Source organism: Prionailurus bengalensis, chromosome A1, assembly GCF_016509475.1.
Source record: "Prionailurus bengalensis isolate Pbe53 chromosome A1, Fcat_Pben_1.1_paternal_pri, whole genome shotgun sequence".
Classification (NCBI taxonomy): Eukaryota; Metazoa; Chordata; class Mammalia; order Carnivora; family Felidae; genus Prionailurus; species Prionailurus bengalensis.
The window spans coordinates 196,148,374-196,170,276 of NC_057343.1; the positions used below are offsets into that span (position 1 = coordinate 196,148,374).

Sequence of the window (21,903 nt, forward strand, 5' to 3'; positions counted from 1 at the left end):
CATGAAAGTCATCAAATATTAAATATATTTTATAAGTTTTAGAGGTCCATAACTGATCCCTGGTCTTAACTCTTTGTGAACCTCGGAGTCCAGCTTCTTTTCCGGCAGAATGAGGACATAAGACTATAGATAGTCTCTAAAGTGCATGGTTCAAACTCAAATGCCTAGGTAGTACATATGGATGAAGTAGCCAAGTTTTACTGCAAATACATCATAAGTCATACTTTTTCCAATGTAAATTAAATCTTTTCTCCGTGTTTCCACAAATAGTGTACATTCTCCCATTTTTCTTGAAAATTGAGGCCCTCCCAAGTCCATTATGCATTTCCCATCTTGGTAAAGAAATGCATGTGAGAAACATGCTGTTTTCTTTTTAACTTTAATACCCAAAAAAGCACACGCAAAATAATAAATGTCACTGCCACTCGGCCTCCATGTGGACAGGACTAAACTGAAGATGGAGGTGAATGGAGTCCCTACACAACACACCCAGAAGTTGAAACTGCTCTTTACTTCCAGTGACATGTTTCCTATTCTGATTTGTTTTTACAAAAGAGGCTAGAAATTGGTATTTTTGTATAGAATCTCCCAATTTTAATATTAGAAATCTGTATTTTTGTATCAAATCTACCAATCTTAAAACGTTATCAACTGCTTCAAATATTTTTAAATACTTTATAAAGATGCCTGGGTGGTTCAGTCGGTTAAGCATCCAACTTTGGCTCTGGTCATGATCTCCATGGCTTGTGAGTTCAAGCCTCACATCGTGAACTAAAAGACAACAAAATAAAATTAAAATTTCTGCAAGAAAATAAATAACCACACAAACAAAATACCAGAAATGCCCATGAGTATGTGGTCAACAGACTGCAAGATTATCATTTTTCTAAAGTGTCTCCAACTCTGACATGCAGCAAATTTCTTTACTCAAGGTTGAGGTAGAGGATGAGTACTATCCAGAGTTATTCTGAGATTTTCATTCTTGCCCAGCACCGTACTGTGCAAATGAGCCTGAGCCCTCACTGAAGAAATGTGCTGTGTGCAAAGCATCATGCTGGATGCAGTGGAGGGATTCAAAGATGACTCATGTGGTTTGTACCCCTCTCAGAAGATTGTGCCTTTGAGCTTTATTATGCAAGGAGGATGCACTCAAATTTCTGATTTTTAATGATAACATATACCCTAGTGGTTTATTGCAAACAAATCACTTTTACATCCCTTGTCTCACAGGATGCTCATATCAACTGAGAATTACAGAAGCTGAGATTAGTATTCCCATCACACAGATACGCAAATAGTTCAGCAAATGAGAAGGCACGCATCTAAGGTCACAGAGCTAGTAAGTAGGAGAGATGAAACTCAAAATCATGTCTTCTGACTCACAATTCTTTGATTTGTTCTTTTTCTAATACACTGTATTGGGTCAACCTAACCCACTCAAGTGAGATAGGCAGCTGGAGTCAGGGCCACAGTTCTGGAGAGAAAAAAAGTGAGTATGTCAGATGGGACTTCAGTTCATAACCTTATTCCCTTATATCGCATGCCCAAACCACCAAGTATATAGGCCTTTCATATCACAGTTCTAAATCTAAGATCTATGGCATCTTTTCAACATCCTTGTGCTATCAGTAAGTCTTTAATCCAGAATTACCACTATCTATTTTTTTTTTAAGAAATCACCTTTCTTATGAGTCTGGATGCAGTCCCAAGGTCCTGGACCATGATAATCACTCAAGACATGATTATTACTGACCAAAAAGTGTTACCAATTTCTGCTTTCATCCAAGATGGAGTAACAGAGTCTGGGTTTACTCTTCCACCTGAACTAAAACACTAGACAAAATACATAAAAAGAATGGTTTTCAAGACCTTAAACATTAGACAATGAAGAACAATGATCCTCAAGAAATGGGAAATAAACAACATTGGCCCTATTATTACCCCTGCTTATTGCTTTAAAGAATTTCTAGACCATGTCACAGGCAACGCAGGCAGAGCCCAGGATGCTTCCTGATTGAGGAAACTTAGTGGAGAAATTGGCAGACCAGAGTTCACAGGTGAGAGAATTGGAAAGGAAAAAGCTAGAAAGGGGGAAATTCAAAGATTGACAGATGGTCTTCCTCAATTATTCAATAGAGTACTGATTAGCACATTTATGTGACAAAACCATGGAAGGCCAGAGAACCACCTGAAAGCTTTCACCAAGAGTGGGAATAGGGCCATTCTCACCAGCCAGACTAGAAAAGCTCCTAATTTATGGGGCACTGTAGAGATAATTCAGAAGAGTTATGCCTGAGTAGTGGGAAACAATAAGCCCTAGATTAAAAGTTGCTCTGGTCTCACCTGACAAATCTTAATGGCAAGACCTGAAAGTATCAAACTGTTTCCAAGTAACTTTATTGCCTCCCAAAATAAAGTCACTTTGTGGCTGAGGTTAAAAACATGTTCATGGAAGAAAAATCCATTGGTTTGAGAATCTTTGAGACCATGAGATTCTCGATCTGTGCAGGGTATTAATGTCTAAGAGCTGCCTATTCCAGGATTTCTCTAGAGGATGGCAAGAGTCCTGAACCAGTTATCATTTCTGTCTTGCCGGTCTGACAGGGTTGGGAAGGTCCGAGCCTTGGGAAGTGGGACCCACTTTCCTTTCTTATCCCATGTTTTCCTGCCAGAACACCATGGGTTGTTAATTGCCTTGGGTTGGAAAATGGTTTGCATTTACAATTGTAAATTTATTCATCGTTTTAATTTATGTTTTTGTACACAATTCTCAATTCTTAAAGAGACGTCAAAAAATTTTGGTTTTCTACTGTCATGTGAGAACATTAGGCACCAACAGCATTCCTTGTGCAAGAAAAATAACGTGCTGCAGTGCTAAAAAAAAATAGGAATACAAAAATATTCTGTGCTTAAAGTATAACTCACAGTGTCTATCATCCAATTAAAAATTACCAGATATAGAAATAAGCAGGAAACCATGACCCATAATGAGGAGAAAAATCAACCAATTGAAACCAACCCAATATTGACACAGAGGTCAGAATTAGCAGACCAGAACGTTGACACATTATAACTATAGTCTACACGTGCACAAAGCTAGAGCAAAACTTGAAGATGTTAATTAGTCATGTGGAAAAAAAATTTTTTAAGACTAAAAAATTACACTTCTAGAAATGAAAACTACAATTATCTGAGATGAATGGCAGATTAGGCATTGCAGAAGAAAATATTAGTAAACTTGTATATTGATGGCAACAATTCAAAATGAAGCATAGAAAAAGGATTCAAAAACAAAACAAAACTTGAGGTGGCCTAACATCCATGTGCTGAGGGTTCTGGAAAGGGGTATGGGTTGGAGGAGACAGAAAATAATTTTGAAAAGTGGCCAAAGTATATTGATATTTTATTAAAACTCTAAACCCATCACATTAGTTTGCAAAGGCTGCCATAACAAAGTACCAAAACCTAGGTGGCTTAAACAAGAGAAATTTATTATCTCACAGATCTGAAGGCTAGATGTCTGAGATCAAATTGTTGGCAGGATTCATTCTTTCTGAGGGTTGTGAGGAAGAATCTGTTCCATGCCACTCTCCTAGTTTCTAGTATTTGTTGGCAATCTTTGCCATTCCTTGGCTTACAAAAACATCACCTCAGTTTCTGCCTTCTTCGTCACATGACATCTTCTCTGTGTGTGTGTATCTAAATTTCCCCCAATTATAGGACATTAGTCATGTTATTAGGGCCCACCCTAATAATTTCCAAATAAGGTCATATTCTGAGGTACTGAGAGTTGGGACTTAACAAAATTAATTTAACAAATTTAATTAACCCATTAATTTTGGAGGTATACAATTCAACTCATAACACTCATAGCCCCCAGGAAGTTTAACAAACCCCAAGTATAAAAAGAAATTAAGAAAACTACACTAAGGCATATCAGAGTCAAATTGCTCAAAACAATGATAAAAAGAAAAGTCTTAAGGGCGCCTGGGTGGCTCAGTTGGTAAGCATCCAACTTCAGCTCAGGTCATGATCTCATGAGTTCATGAATTCAAGCCCTGCATGGGGCTCTGTGCTGACAGCTCAGAGCCTGGAATCTGCTTCAGATTCTGTCTTTCCCTCCCTCTCTGCCCCTCCCCGCTTTCACTTTGTCTTTCTCTCTCAAAAATAAACAAACATTAAAAAAAAATTTTTTAATCTTAAATATCATATGATTTCACTCAAATGTGGAATTTAAGATACAAAACAGATGAACATAAGGGAAGGGAAGCAAAAATGATATAAAAACAAGGAGGGGGACAAAACATAAAAGACTCTTAAATACAGGGAACAAACTGAAGGTTGCTGGAGGGGCTGTGGATGGGGGGATGGGCTAAATGGGTAAGGGGCATTAAGGAAGACACTTGTTGGGATGAGCACTGCATGTTATATGCAGGGGATGAGTCACTGGATTCTACTCCTGAAATCATTATTGCACTATATGCTAATCACTTGGATGTAAATTAAACAATAAAAATAAAGTTAAAAGATTAAATTAATAAAAAAGTCTTAAAACCAGCCAAAGGAAAAAAGAAACATGACACACAGAGAAACAGAATAAGGATGACAGCAGATTTCTCATCAGAAGCAATGCAAGCAAGGCAACAGTGGATCAACAAGTTTAAAGTGATGGGGGGAAATGGCCAATCTGAAATTCTAATCCCAGCAAAAATATTGTTTAAAAAACGGAGATAAAATAAAGACTTTTCCAGACATATAAAACCTGAAAGAATTTATCATCAACAGACCTGCTCTACAAGACATAATAAAAGAAATCCTTCACACAAGAGGACAGTAATAGCCAACAGAAGAATGGATTAATACTAAAAAATAAAGAGCATTGGAAATAGTGATTGTGTGGATAAATATAGGTGATATTTTCTTATTGTTTAAATCTCTTTAAAAGATAATTGACTTTTTAACTTTTTTTTAAATGTTTATTAATTTTTGAGAGAGAGAGAGAGGAGAGAATGAGCAGGAGGGGCAGAGAGAGGGAGACAGAATCCAAAGCAGGCTCCAGGCTCCAAGCTGTCAGCACAGAGCCCAATGTGGGGCTCAAACTCATGAACCACAGTATCATGAAGCCGAAGTCAGGTGCTTAACCGACTGAGCCACCCAGGCGCCCCTTAACTTTTCAAACAAAAATAATTATGGAGCTTCTAACAAGAATAAATAAAATAGGACAACATTAGCACAAAGCCTCAGAGGGCGGAAACAGAAGTATACTATTGTAAGGTTCTTATATGTGAAATAACACAATCTCACTGGAAGATAGACTATGATAAGTTTAAGATGTATACTATAATACCTAAGCAACCTGTAAAATAACAAAGAAGTATGGCTTAAAAACCAATAAAGATATCATAAAAAATAATTAACCCAAAAGAATACTTAAAAAAAAAAAAACAGGGAAAGGGGAACAAATAACTTATAGGATAAATCAGATAACAGTCAGTAACAAAGTAGATTTAAACCTGATGATATCAATATTCATATTAAGTATAAACAGTTTAAATTACCAATTAAAATCCAGCAATTATCAGACTGGATAAAAAAAAACATGACCTACTAAATGCTGCCTACAAAAAAAACCTTTTTCAATATAAAGACATAGAGGGTTTGAAAGTAAAAGGATTAGGTTGGGGGGGGTGGGGAGGGTGCCTGGGTGGCTCAGTTGGTTGAGTGTCCAACTCTTGATTTTGGCTCAGGTCATGGTATTGGGGCCATAGGATTGAGCCCCACATTGGGCTCCACACTGAGTGTGGAGCCTACCTAAGTTTCCCTCTCTCTCTCTCTCTCTCTCATTCTCTCTCTCTCTCTCCCTCCCTCCCTCCCTTTGCCCCTCTCTCTGCTTGCACTCTCAATCTCTCTAAAATTAAAAAGTAAAAGGATAGATAAAGATATATACCACGAATATGAATCAAAAGAAACCTGGAATGGTTCCTAATATCAGGCAAAATATATTCTAGAGCAAAGAATATTTGCAGGGATAAAGAAGATCGCTTCAAAATGATAAACGGGTAGATTCATTAAGAGAACATAACAACCCTAAATGTTTATGCACTTAGCAACAGAGCTTCAAGGTCATGAGGCAAAAATGGCTACAACTGCAGGGAGAAATAGATAAATACACAATTACAATCAGAGATTTCAGGATCCTTTGACAGACGTGTACATATACCAAAACATATCGAATTGTACACTTTAAATATGTACAGCTTTGTCAACGCCAGTTATACCTCAATAAAGAGATTTTAAACAGAAGTGTTACCACATCAAATCCATTTACAACCAGACTCCAGGAAGGGCCCATTTTAAGCAGGATCAAATATACATACAGAGATCATTCTGGAAACAAGCTACGAAAGCTTACAAAAGTCACGCATCAAGTCTGCACCAATACTGGGCTGAAAAACATCCAATCTATTCTCCGCGGCTGGCTTGGCCATTCGTTATTGCCAAGTCCCCTTTTTAACATCAAGGCTTCCCAAAGCAAGCTCTGCATCACACTAAGTCTGCAGGGGTTTAGTAAGTGTTACGGGGGGGGGGGGGGGGGTAAAAAAGTTCTGTGATCATAAATGATGGAAAACTTGAAACAAAAACTGTATTCTTTACTACCGAACTTTCCCAACCTTTTCACATGCCACTGTGCATTTTAACTCTGTAAAGCCGTGTATACAGCATCATTTTCCAGAAGTATTTGATCATGGAGTCCTGGTTTTCAAAGATCTTTTCCCAGGAGAAGTACCACACGTAGCAATTCAGGGACATTTTGTGAGAGCATTTCGGGCTCCTCCCTGTCCTCCAGCTCCTGGCGGCATGGTGCTAACTGAGGGGAGATCAAAGGTAGACATAAAATACAGGGGATCATATGCATATAGGCTGTTCCCAATAGTTCACACAAAGCATGAGAATCCTGGGGCCAAAAATAAACTGCTTTTGCATTTTCCATTGTTTCGTTTTGCCGGGACACCAACATGAAAGATTTCTTCCCAGCATGATGACAACTCCCCTTCACGGAGACAGATAATCAATCAGTAGTTGACTATGCTCAAAACAGAGTGACAGACTCAGCAGAAGAACAAAGAATGCCCATCAGGGGAGCAAGAAAAAGGAGGGGACTTGGGAACCATGTCTGTTAAGAGAAGTGATTCCTACCACCAACAGCTACATTTCCAGGGGCGCCATTTATTACCATAACCCCCTACTTCAAACATGGAGTTCACAGTCCGGGTACCTCCATCCATCTTTCAGTTGACAAACGGCATCATACATCTTCCTTTCACCTCTCCAAAGAGCTATAGCTGAACTAGAGCACCCCTCCCCCAGTCTCTCCCCGCCTCCTGCCTCTTCAACCTGGGCACTATTCTTCTCTAGGAGTTAAACAAAACCAAGCTGTTCTGCCCAGCAGTAATAGAGCCTGACCTTCTTCTCAAAGAGCTGGGGGCTCCAACCCAGGAGGCAAGCCAGCTGGGAAGACTGAACAATGCAGTAGGCAGAAGCAAGCACATGAATATTCAAGCATGTTCAGGGGCACTGAGAGTCACTTACCCCAAAGGGAAGCCCGACCACTCACTCACACTCCATAAAGAGCTAAGAGGACCAGGCAGATAACACTGAGCCTTTCAGATTTCCAGCGTTGATCAGACAGAACTCTAGTGGCCAGACATTGCTCAGATTCCAGAATGGAGAGCAGGAACCATCACCAGCAGACTCCCTCTGCTCCAATTCCTTCCCCCAGGGCTTTTCTGAAGATTAGCCCCTGAACTGCACTATCCACATCATCTTGGGTCACCCCATCCCTGATCCTGTAAATGGAAAACTCCATGCTTATGGAAGAGGTTTCCCCAAATACACATAGCGAGTAACTAGTGAGAACCTAACCCTCATGTCACATCCATTATACATTCCACTAGATGGACTGAGAGGTATCCAACCTTAGGGACAGAGCGCCCACTGAATTTCTAGGGAAAACTTCAGAGAGATACACATCCTTCCCAGAAAAGGCTCCATGGTTTTCATGACGTGCTCAGGGGAGTAGATAATGAGTATTAAAAATCATTGCCTGCCACAGGGAGTAAACTCAGGTCCCAAAGCAGAAGGAATGGCACAAAGAAGTTGGACTCAAACACCAGCTACTAGTTTTAGGGACAGAAAGAAAAATAAATGAATCATCGGGGTTGGGGGGGTGGGGGGGGGGGCACTGGTTGGGCTGCCCTGAGGGAAACGAGGAGATAGGGGATATTGGTTTTGTATTCCCCCATCTAATCTGTTAGCTTGCTATCCTTAATCTCATATTCCTCATCCCTTTTTTCACTTATCCTCCATAATCAAAATCTATCTGCACCATATCCCACATCGCAGGCTTTGAGTGCTTTTGAAAATTTGTCCACACTGAAGTATTAATGACTTACTGAGGTTTTTCTGCACGTGAGTCTTCACTGCCTTAAACAAGTCAATAATATAAGACACCATAGCAGTCTGGCTTAGGAGCCATTTGGGTAGCAGAAAAAGCCTTTCAGGGATGCTCACAGATGGAAGCTAATTTCTGAAGTCAGAGCAAAGGGTAAAAACAATGCCTACTCAAACTTATCTTTGAAGAGCCCATAAACCTCTCATAAATAGAATACAGTGAACGAACGTGATCTTTTGTATCAACACTGGAAGGCAATATGTATAAGACAGCAACCATGCTATATGTCAAACTTCAAATCCTTAAACACTGACGTATCACTAGGTGTGGCAAAAAATTTTCCCAACACAAGATACCATACAAATCAAGACCAACTGAGCCCCTGTCTTTCATGTCTTCCCATCTCATGTTTACTCCAGAACTTTCCGTCATTGGAGGGAATGGTAGGTAGGACTGCCTTTGCTATTTAAATTGTTGCTTGTAGTTGTTGTACAACAACTTGTTGTACAACAACAAGTTGTTGTAGTTATTGTTATTGCCTGTAGTTATTGTTTTGGCTGCTCTGTCTCAGAAAGGCATGTTTCTGGGTAAGACGTATCTCTGCTACAATTCCACACTGACAAAGTGGGTCATAGGTTTCTGCTCACATCACTGCTGGCTCAAAGACTCACTTGTTTTTTTTTTTAAAAAAAATTTTTTAACGTTTTATTTATTTTTGAGACAGAGAGAGACAGAGCATGAACGGGGGAGGGGCAGAGAGAGAGGGAGACACAGAATCGGAAGCAGGCTCCAGGCTCTGAGCCATCAGCCCAGAGCCCGATGCGGGGCTCGAACTCACGGACCGTGAGATCGTGACCTGAGCCGAAGTCGGACGCCCAACCGACTGAGCCACCCAGGCGCCCCAAGACTCACTTGTTTTTAAAAGTCACCTTCGTGGCCTGTCTCAATTAGTCTTTAAAGGAGAGAATTTGTCCTCTTTTACTCTCTAGTTTCTTGGAAAGGTGAATGAGTGATGAAGTCACCGAATCTGGACCTATCTGAATTTGGAGAACCTAGTCTACGGCCATACCACCCTAAACATGCCTGATCTCATCCAGATTTGGAGAACCTCAGTAAAAGAAAGCGTAGTGGAGTCTTGAGGTCACATCCCAGTTATGCCTTGACTCACTGGGAAAACATGGGGCAGCCTCACCCTCTCTGCCTGTCAGCATCTCTATCTACACAAGGAGGAAATTAATGCTGAGGAACCCTGATTTTCTTTCTTGTTTTGAAATTTTGTGCTTCTGGCTCCGCTCTGCCACTGGCTGGCCAACCTTGGCCAACAGCTTCCCTTACCTGGGCTCCAACTCTGGCTCTTCCACTTCTGGCTATGTGACCTCTGGTCCTATTTGACCTCTGTGATGACTCAAATTCCTCCAAGGTAATGGGGACAGAATAAAGGTCCAAGCTTCACAGAATTATGCAAGATTAATCCACGGAAAGAGCACAAGGAGCCCATGAACAAAGTAAGTGAATAACGGAAGCCACTGTTAGGATAAAAGGAGACCGTTGGGCCAACTGACCCATCAGTCTCCAGCTCCATTCTTCCCTGGATCCACTGCCCGTTTTCTGGTCGGTCATGTTTGCCGATTGTGGATGAGCACCAAATGTCATTGAGAATCAATCGTGTGCTCAGCCTACTCTGTAAGGAAAATTCCTGATTGTGTCAGGGGCAGCAAAGACATGTTTGCCCTGGTGTAGAATACCTTACTCAATAGCTTAGGGTGGCAATATTATCTAGCATGTACAGCCCACCACCAAGAACAGGAAGTTTAGATTCTAGTCACTGCCCGTCACGAAGTGTGACCTAGATTACTCATTCTGGCTCTGTCATTGCCTGTGTAAGCCCTCCCAGGCAATGCACCTGAGGGGCCCAGATGAATCCTAAGTTGGGGAGAAGTTTCTCCGACCCCAGCTCACATTAGGGCTCTCCACAGAGAGCAAGGTATGGGATTTCCCACATTGTGAGGTTATCACAAATCTCTGGGATGTGCTTTGCTTGATCCTTGTGTCAGCCCTGCAGGGGAAGCAGACACACCAGTATCCCCATCACAGATGGCCCAGGGATGTGGTCACACAGGTCACAGAGCAAATTAGTGCAGCGGCAAGAAGACAAACCCCATTCTCTCTACTCCAAATGTTCTTTTTTATTTTCCCAGCCACCAAACATAAAGGATCCTCCCCCCGCCCCCATCCTTCAGTCTAAAATACCTCAGGATCTCTATGGCGACTGGAAATTGCCCTAATAACCCAAGCCATCGAGTCACCCATTGCTGACATCCTCAGCTCTGCCTGATCCCTGACCTCTGCCTCATTCTGAATCATCCCAGATCTCTGGGAATAATGCTCTGGCCATCTCCAACCTGCCTTCTACCCCATAAAAGAAGACGGGTTGAGCGATCGCCCTTGCCGGCCAGTTGTCCAGCTCCTGAAAGGTCACCCGCACCCTCTGTTCTACCTTCCTCCGCCCCAGCTCGAGAGCCCCGAGGACTGCCTCAGCCGCACTGCGTCGGTCCTCTCTCGCCTTCTCCCAATCCACGCATCACCGGGAACAACAGTGCCGAGCGCTCTCGGCTGCCCAGACCAAGGGCTACAGGGCTTCCAGGCAAGGATGGGGGTGGCAGATGGGGGCGGAGGGGACTCGGCTGTCCACCCGGCCCCAACTGCAGCCCAGCGACCCCCATCTGCGGCATCCCCGCAGCCACCCAAGCCACGCGTCCCCTCCTGCGCACGTGCGCATCTGTCAGGGCACTGACACCCGGCTGCTCGCTAGCCCTCCGCGACCCTGATTGAGATCCAGCCCCTTCCCCCTTCCTGGATGGAAACTGGACTCTTGGCAATAAGGGTGGGTTGGAAATGCAGCTATGCTGCAAGAAACCCAAATTTACAGAGAGAAAATTGATTCAATGCAGAAAAGGTGTGCTTTAAACAAAGCCAGTTCCAGTTAAAATTGCGTAGCTGCAGGTTTGACGTCAACCCCTTCAGCCTCCGCCTTCCCTACGGTGCAAACTCTGCGCAATCCATCATGCCCTCTCCTCCCACCCGGGGACGTGATATCTTCACGCTATCCTCCTCTCCCTTTATCAAAGACTGCTTTCAGAAAAGACATCTCCTATCTGTCCTTTACGGCAGAGCAAGAATGTCAGTCACTGTGTCTTCTCTGCTATAAATATGTCCACGTCTCGCCTCCTGACTGTGGAACAGAAGGTTTCAGGGGCCACACAATGAGGTATGGGGGAATGACCAGGGACCCGAGAAGGAAGTAAGGAGTCCTGCGCGACCTTGAAAAAGATACTTCACTTCTCTGGGCCTCGACTCTCTCATCTGACCAGTGGGCATGGTAAGATCAGAGAGAGCTATCTCGTGGGGCTGTTTCATCCGGGGAGAATTTGTTAACAAGATCCAGTGATTAGAAACCTGGGCTTAAGTCACTCAGACCTGAGTTTAAATACTAACTCTAGCTGTGTGACCTACAGCAAATTACTTACTCCGTCTAAGGCCAGCTTGTCCATCTGTCATACTAGGGCAATTAAATTTTAAATGCTTCACAGGGTTGAGAGAACTAAAAAAAGACAATGGAGCCTGTATAATGGAGTAGTTAAAAGCACGGACTCTGTATTCAGATTATGTGGGTCTAAGCCCAGCTCTGCTATTAACTAGCTGCACGACCTTGGGAAAGTCATTTAAGCACCTCTCTGTGCTTCAGTTTGTCATCTGTAAAGTGCTACAGCGTGTACGGCCATGGACAGCTATGGGAACTCAGTGATTTAATACATATGTAAAGTATTTACAACAGTACCTGGCCCTGGAACATGATAAGCATTAATAAGCATTAGCTATTATTAGCGTTGTTGTCTAAGTAAAGCCCTTGGTACCATTCCTAGCACATGGCAAGGACTCCATAAATGATGGCCATTACTATAATGTCCAAATGTAAAACGGTTTCATCCTGTATCATCCTGTGACTGCCCCTGCCACCCTGCCATGGGAGGACTCTCTGGTCCTTAAAAATCAAAGGGACAGGGTGGGACTGGGGCATACTTAAGACTTCAAGTGACTTGCAGGGCAGTGCTTAAGGAATGGTGGGTACACTCAGTCACGTGCCCAATACGCTGGTGGTAAAAGTAAGGCATAAGGAAGGAAGTTGAAAAGAGAGACACAGGGGGCAAGAGAAGCAGCTTTGGTTTCCTACGTGAATCCCACAGCCAGGTTGACCCTCCGCTTGCATCCACAGACCAGTGTGGCAAAATTCTCAACAGCCCTGCTGAAGGTGATGACCAGAAGACTCACTTCTGTACAACGAGAAGAAATGCCCCTCCACATCCCTGAATCAGAATTTTGTGCCTTCTCTGGCCCGTCTCCTTACTTACCTGTAAGGCGGTTGAGGCCCAGAGAGGGAAAGGAGCTTACCCAAGATCACACAGCTGACGAGTGGCAGTCAGAACTCGAACCAGGATTTCTAACCTCAAATCCAAGATATATCCACTAGGCCAGGTGCTTAGAAAGGGAAATTGTGGCACAGGGATGTGATCCACGGGCTCTAGAACAGGTCCTCTTAAGGGGGAAAGGCCCAGGAAAGTGGTGTTTGAAACAACCAGCTGTGCACTACCCCCTTTACATGGGTGAGACAGGCTTATCTGTACTTCACCCTCCCTGCTACTGTTTCTCAGCTTCTGTGCCCCAGTGCTTTGCAGACATGCCCTAAAGATTGTCTTGCCCACTGAATTACATAATGTCTCTATGCCATGCTTCCCTAAGGGGCTCCAGATGTCCATGCCATTGGTATAATTGCTGCAAGGCTCACCCGGAAAGGGGGGCAGGGGAGGGGGGCTTCAGACACAGCTACAAGGCAAAGAAAAAGGTTACTCTGTGACTATCAAAAGATGATCTATCCCCACGTTTATGATATCTGCGTTGGCTGCTTCTTATTGGCCAGATGGTCCTGGAGTTAATATATTTCTATCCAACAAAATACAAAAGGGAAGCAACTATAGCCACTGCTGCTGTTGGCGCTCATACGAGCTTTTCTGCAGATGATGTTGGGGAACGCAGCTTAAAACGTTCTGCAGCAATGACTGTCGAAATGTCCACACTAGACCCACAGGCAACACTGCCCTGACTGTCTACACACCCAACTTTAATGCCAAACCACTACCCCTCACTTCAACACATTGTAAATTCCAGAGAGACAGATGTGGTCAATTCTCTCTGGTCCTTATGTTTTGAATGCAGATAAAATCTAATCATTGAACAAGTCGCCGCCAAACATCACTACAGGATTCCGTAAGGATTACAAAGACAAATAAAATACAGTTCCTCCTTCTGAGGAGCTTAGAGTTTCAGACACATAATAGGTACTTATTAGAAATCAAACAAAAGGGGCGCCTGGGTGGCTCAGTCGGTTGAGTGACTGACTTCAGCTCAGGTCATGATCTCATGGTTTGTGAGTTCAAAACCCGCGTCGGACTCTGTGCTGACAGCTCAGAGCCTGGAGCCTGTTTCAGATTCTGTGTCTCCCTCTCTCTGACTCTCCCCCACTCATGCTCTGTCCCTCTCTGTCTCAGAAATAAACGTTAAAAAACAATCAAACAAAACTCTAAAATGCATCTGTTTACTAGCCCCTGATGCAGCCTTTGTCAACTTTCCACTAAAATGTTCAGAAGACAGAGGAAAACACACAAATATTCATAATGAAAAAGGAAAGAAACAAAATCTGACAGAAATGTGTACTAAATTGTGAGGCAGCTGATGCTGCTAGAAAGAAATATACCAAAGCCTTGCCTCAAGATGCCCAGGTTTTTTTCTCATAAGACTCTAAAAAGTATCTCCCCACCATCTGCCCTGCTCAGAGACTCAAGCAAATCACCAGTCACCTGGCTACTACACGGACGCTGCCTTTTGAGGAGGCTGGCACACAGGGCTTAGTCCATGGTGCGCAGTAATCAAATATCTGCAAAATGACAGTGAGTGAACAAACCGTGCCCTGATCCACCCTTTCTCACACCGCTACTCCTCGTGCCCCGAGTTCTACATCCTTTGAGAGACAGCAACTCTGCGGGCATGAAGCAGGGAGAGCCGGAAATGTTAAATTGCATCCTGGAACATGTCTTTCTTACACACAAAGTAATTCAATCTAGAAAAGAAAAAACATATATATTTCTGGTAGCAATATATGCTGAAAATTGGATTTTACCTGTGTTCCCTTGATTCAGAGTATCAGGGAAGAAAAGGTAGAGGGACTAGGGTGAAATGCCACCTTTGCAGAACAGAGTGTCATTAATCTGAATTTCTCAGTTTAGGGCACTATTAACACCCAGAGCCACACCATTCTTTTTTGAGAGTTCCTTGTGCACTGGAGGATATGTAGCACTATCCCTGACCCCTACCCACTAGGCACCTGTAACACACACACCCCTCCAGACATTAACATCTATCCCTTGGGAGACAAAACCACTGTCAATTGAGAAGCACTGTCCTAAATGAATGTTTAAGAAACTACAAATTGTATGGTGAGTTATTCATAGTACCTTGCCCCTGAGTTGTAAAGCTGACCCATCACCACACAAATACCTCCGGACAAGAGCCAGTAGAATATTGACAGACAGAAGGTTCTAAGGTAGTTGGAAGGATAACGAAGCGTGGAAAAGAGTTACAAGCTTTAGGGGGGAAAAAACTAATGCAGAACAACAACAAAAAAAAACTAATGCAGAACAAAAAAAAAAAAAAAAAAAGGAGGAGGAGGAGGAGGAGGAGGAAGATCATCCCAAAGACCCCAGAAATGATCCACTGCAAGATATAGAAGAAAATTTCAGGAAATTGTTTTGTGTCCTTGACAGAGAGCACAAAGATCTGTTGTCCACGAAAGAAGCAGGAAACCGTTAGGACAGATAGGCAATTTGGAAAGATAACAAATACAATATGATCCATAAAAGGATAGAACGTGGGGCGCCTGGGTGGCGCAGTCGGTTAAGCGTCCGACATCAGCCAGGTCACGATCTCGCGGTCCGTGAGTTCGAGCCCCGCGTCGGGCTCTGGGCTGATAGCCCAGAGCCTGGAGCCTGTTTCCATTCTGTGTCTCCCTCTCTCTCTGGCCCTCGCCCGTTCATGCTCTGTCTCTCTCTGTCCCCAAAAATAAATAAACGTTGAAAAAAAAAAAAAAGGATAGAATGAAATTTAAATGGATGAGGTGTTTTTTTAAGAGTTATCAAAAGCTAAAAATATCATCACAGAATTAAAATACACAGGTGAGGCATCCAGTAAACAGAATTGATAAAGCAGAAAGCCACAACAGCAATATGAGATGCTATCCCAGACTGCCAAGAGAAAGGGAAAAGACAAAAACCATGAGATAATTGGAAGGAAGGGGATAAAAGGTTAATATGTAGGTAGTAAGCATTTCTAAAAATGGCACTAGAACAAAGAAATAGAAGCAATAAGCAAAGGTAAAATAAAAATTAAATGTGTTCAAATGGAAAAGACTCATGAATATATATAGACTGGAAATGTCCACTGGTTTGCAGATCAACTCAATTAAAAGTCACCCTCATATAAAAATGTAATCTTTTTAGGAATTACATGGATAGAGACAGCAGTGCTATGTGTATGTGGTGATTTTAAAAATAAAGAAAAAAATGGGGTTCTTACAAAGGAACAAAAATCAGGTAGTTCTCATATTTCTGCTCTGAAATGAATTATGACCAAAAATTACACTCCATTTATTCTTGGTAGGCAAGGGCTCAGAAAAAAAACATGCTATCCATGTTCACTTCCTCTATTTTTTTTATTTTGAAAGATTTTATTTTTAAGTCATCTCTACACCTAAAATGGGGCTCGAACTTATAACCCCAAGATCAAGAGTGTCATGCTCCACCAACTGAGCCAACCAGGTGCTCCTGTTTCCACTTCTTTCAAAACATCACTTAATGGTGCTGATTCATAGAGCACGTATACCCCAATGTTTATAGCAACTCTTTCAACAATAGCCAAATTATGGAAAGAGCCTAATGTCCATCAACTGACGAATGGATAAAGAAGATGTGGTTTATATATACAATGGAATATTACTTGGCAATGAAAAAGAATGAAATCTGGCCATTTGTGGCCACATGGATGGAACTGGAGGGTATTACACTAAGTGAAATAAGTCAGGCAGAGAAAGACAGATACCATATATTTTCACTCATAGGTGGAACTTGAGAAGCTTAACAGAAGACATGGGGGGAAGGGAAGGGGAAAAAATAGTTACAGAGACGGAAGGAGGCAAACCATAAGAGATTCTTAAATACAGACAACAAACTGAGTGCTGATGGTGGGGGGAGGTGGGGGAGAGGGGAAAATGGGTGATGGGCACTGAGGAGGACACTTGTTGGGATGAGAACTGGGTGTTGCATGTAAACAATGAATCATGGGAATCCACCCCCAAAACTAAGGACACACTATCTACACTATATGTTAGCCAACTTGACAATAAATTATATTTAAAAAATAAATAAAAATAAAGCTAATATAAAAGAAATAAAAAACTAAAATAAAATAAAATATCCCTTAAAGGTATACCCCAAAGAGAAAAGAAAAGACAAGACCTCAGAAATAGAGGCCTGATGGTATAAAAAGATGGACAGTAAACAATGAAACCAGGGAATGAGAGATGAACCTCAATGATTATTAACTCTAGATAAAATAATGTGAAAAATTGTTATTGAATAGAATATAAAAATTACTAATGTAGCATAAATAATCCAGATCTAAATCCCAAGGTTACATTAACAGAGATGTAATGTATGAGATCAGAGGTTTACTAAAAGCATACTGTTTTAAAGTTAATTTTGCTCTTAACAAAATTAGATAAATATAGAACCAACATTGCTCTCAAAAACATTTAAAATAATCACAAATTGGATATAATTAATATAACTGTTCAAAAACACCAGGAAAAAAATAACAATATATACTCTAGGAAACACAGAAAGTAATAAAACAAGAAAGTATAAAGTAACAGAAAATAAAATTTTATAAGCATTAAAAAATAAATTCAAATGAGTTTAACAATTCTCTTAAAGACAAAAACTCTCAAAAATTTTGCCACATACAACTAAATTCCATGGTATTGAAAAGGGATGTCTCTAAACCAAGTAACACATACCCCAAAAAAGTTTAAAAATGAAAGAAATGGAGAAATACCAGACAGGCAGCTTAAGAAAAAAATCAGGATCACAATATTGTTACCAGGAAAGTAGAGCTCAAAGTTCAAACAAGAAGCCTCAAAGAAGATAAAGCAAATCATGTTATAAAGGATACAATGCATAATGAAAAATATTAGATTTCTATGCATCAAGAAATTTCTTTGAAACAAATTATGTTCTATAAATATTGAGGACAAAAATTAGTAGTGAGATAACTAAATACACTTAAATCTTTGACTAGGAAAGTGAACAAAAATTAGGACAAGAAGGATGTGAATAATATAAATTAATTACGTTGATTTAACAAACTGGGTATGGTACAATAAGGGAATATGGTTTCCTTCCAGCACTCAAGAAAGTCATAAAAATTGATCATTTATTAAGCCACAATGAATAGCTCAATAAGCTGCAAAACTAAATGTATAGAATGCATTCCAGATTGTAAAGCAATAACACTAAAAACAAGAGTTTTAAGTTTTTAAAATACCAACCCCCGAGAAATTATTAACACTCTTACTTGACTTGAAAAAGTGAAAGTCAAAATCATTACTACAAATCATTTCAAAAATAGTAAAATTTGATACTTCTATATATTAAAATACATGAGATGCAGCAACCAAAGCTATACACATATTAAAATTTATCACTTCACATGTGTCATTGTTCAACAAGAAAAGGTGGAAATAAATAGATTAAGCATTGAAGACAAGATGTTAGGAAAAAGAATAAACTAAGGTAAGAATAAATATAAAAACAAAAACAATGGCACCACAAGGGTGGCTCAGTCAGTTAAGTGTCCCACTCTTGATTTCAGCTCAGGACTTGATTTCAGGTTTCATGGGATCGAGCCCCACATCAAGATCTATGCTGACAGGGCAGAGCCTGCTTGGCATCCTCTCTCCCCCTCATTCAGTCTGCCCCTCCCCCACTTTCTCTCTCTCTCTCTCTCAAAGTAATAAACATTTTTTTTAAAAGCAAAAACTAATGAATTTAATTGATAAACTGACTTGATAAATTATCCAAGGGTCCATTAAATTTTTTAAAAATACTTCTGGAAGTGTTATCTCCTTGTAGTTTTGATTTGCATTTCCCTGATGACGAGTGATGGTGAACATCTTGTCATGTGTCTGTTGGCCATCTGTATGTCTTCGTTGGAAAAATGTCTATCGGTGTCTTCCACCCATTTATTAACTGGATTGCAGCTACGTGGATGGAGCAAGACAGTATAATGCTAAGCGAAATAAGTCAGTCAGGGAATGGCAAATACCATATGATTTCACTCGTATTTGGAATTTAAGAAACAAACAAGTATGGGGGAAAACAGAGAAAGGCAAACCAAGAAATAGACTCTTAACTATAGAGAACTAACTGATGGTCCCAGAAAGGAGGTGGGTGGGGGATAGGTAAAATAGGTGATGGGGATTAAGGAGGGCACTTTGTGATGAGCACAGGGAGTTGTATGGAAGTGGTATAGTGAATCACTATATTATACAACTGAGACTAATATTACACTGTATATTAAATAACTGGAATTTAAATAAAATTTTTTTAAATTTAATAAAAATACTTCTAGAAAATCTGAGACAAAAGTGAAAGCATTTTCAATGTAAAATATTAGAAATGAGATTTTCTTTTTCACTATAAACAACACTTTGTGTAATTCAAGCTAATAGATTTTTTAAATCTCATTGAAATAGATTATTTTCCAGGAAGAAAATAAATCAACAAAATTCATTCAAAAAGACATTTAAGGAAAAAAAGAAAAAAGCTTGACTATTCCAGTAGCAAAGGAAGAAACTAAAATAAAAGTTTGAATTGCATCTTGTATTGTATGCCAGAAATAATTTGCAATGGGTTTAAGAATGAAATTTGACATGTAATTCTTAAGTAGAAGAAAATGGTTTTTTTAATTTCAAATTGTATCAGTCCTCATACATATCAAAAAAAAATCTACACAGAGAAAACACATTCACATAAAGAAAAAAAATCTGCAGATTTGACTCTACTGAATAGGATTTCAGTATGAATAACATCTTTAAATATTAAGAGACAAATTTGTAACCTGGAAAAAGTAGTTTCAACACACATGACAGAAAAAGGTATAATACCCTCACTGTAAACAAGAATAAGAAATAGATAATCATTAACAGAGATATAAATGGGGGACAACAAGAAAAACATGTTCACCCTCTTTAACATGCAACAAGCAAATTCAAATAACAATAAGATCTATTTGCTTCTACTGATATTTTAAATAATTCCCAGTTTTAACAGAGGTGAAGAGATTGATGCTATCTACAGAAAATGGATATTTTAACTTTTTTAAGTCCTTTCTACAAGGACAATTTGGCCATTGATATCCAAAGCCTGAAAATATACATATTCTTTGACCCAGTGATTCTACTTGTAGGAATTTATCCTAATGAAATGGGTATACAAGATAATTTATTTACAGAAATTGTTCATGTTACTATTTATTACATAAAATATTGTTTGTGCTGTAAATGGCCAATGATAATGAATAATGTGATATGTTTGAATGATGGAACATTATATAAGCACAAAGTATAGAATATTAAATGTCATTTTAAAAATGTTATTACAGCTTATGTTTTCAAAGCTCATATTTTTTTAAGAAAAGAGCATCACAATTCCAGATGCGCATCATAATCATCTCCAAACATGTTATACATTCAGATTCCCGGGCCTCCTGAATCAGCCCAGGTGTGGACCCAGGAATCTGTATTCTTAAAATGCTCCGTATATAAAGATCTGTACATGAAGACTGAAAGTATCTATGACATGTTTATTTTGGGGTAGAAAGAATATAGATAATGTTTATTTGTGCTTTATGTTCCTGTTTAGCATTTTCTATAATGAATGCATGTATTGCATTTATCAATTTAAAAATTCTAAGTTTAACGTCAATTGACCACGCAAGGTGATCTGTGATCTGATAAAGACGCCCTAAGGACCGCGGTTCTGAGAGATTGTAGGAAAAAAAAAAAAAATTAAGACAGAAAACATGAACTGGTGGCCCTCAAGGTACATCTGAATCCTAGACCTCTTTAATCCACATGGTGTTTTAATATTTCAAAAGTGATTGTCCACATTGAAAAATCGGGAGATTCCCCATAATAAATACTGACTTCCATCTTCTCTTGAGAAGAATACTTGGCCATGCTGGGCCCCGATGGCAGGAACTGATTACAGTAGAGTGACTCCTCCCCAGGTGGGCAAGGGCCCTTAAGTTTACTACTGTCCCCACCGCTCCCTAACGTCCTCCTCATCCTGAGGTCAAAGCCAGGTACCTTTAAAAGCACACATTCTTTTTGAGGGAGGGAGCCAAAACATAAGAGACTCTTAAAAACAGAACAAACTGGGGGTGCCTGGGTGGCGCAGTCGGTTAAGCGTCCGACTTCAGCCAGGTCACGATCTCTGTGAGTTCGAGCCCCCCGTCGGCTCTCTGGGCTGATGGCTCGGAGCCTGGAGCCTGTTTCCGATTCTGTGTCTCCCTCTCTCTCTGCCCCTCCCCTGTTCATGCTCTGTCTCTCTCTGTCCCAAAAATAAATAAAAAACGTTGAAAAAAAATTAAAAAAAAAAAAAAACAGAACAAACTGCGGGTTGATGGGGGATGGGGGATGGGAGGGAGGGGAAAGTGGGGGATGGGAGGGGAAAGTGGGGGATGGGAGGGAGGGGAAAGTGGGGGATGGGCATTGAGGAGGGTACCTATTGGGATGAGCACTGGGTGTTGTATGGAAACCAATTTGACAATAAATTTCATACTTAAAAAAATAATAAATAAAATAAAAGCACACATTCACTAGTTTGTTGTTGTTTTTTAATCTTGAACCAAACTGTTTTTACATTACCTGCCTGATCCCTGTGTGTATTTGAGTCTAAGATCCCGTGATTAAGCAAATACCGAGTCAACATGTAAAAAGTGGGGGAGACAAGGTTGAGAGCCACTGTTTTAGGGGAAAGGGTGCTGGCAGGGAGAGCCCAGACACATCTGAGGGTGAGAAAGGAGACGATACTTGGTGGGTGCTGAGCCATAGCAAGGAGTTTGGAGACACCCTGGATTCAAACTCCAGCCTTTCCACATCCTGTCTGTGCTCACTGAACTCACAAGAAGCATTTGCTTCTCTGGGCCTCTGTGTTCTCATCTGCAAAGCAAGAGTCATATTCCCTTCCCTAGAGGGCTGTTATGAGGGTTGCATGGGATGAGGC

General features: G+C 40.7%; 1 long non-coding RNA gene across 1 annotated transcript; it reads left to right on the plus strand.

Moving 5' to 3' along the window:
* The first annotated feature begins 2,422 nt into the window (after positions 1-2,422).
* Positions 2,423-21,661, plus strand: LOC122476421. The gene is made up of 3 exons (XR_006295491.1): positions 2,423-2,630; positions 9,572-9,584; positions 21,651-21,661. It is a non-coding gene; the product is annotated as an uncharacterized LOC122476421 (long non-coding RNA).
* The last annotated feature ends 242 nt before the right edge of the window (positions 21,662-21,903 follow it).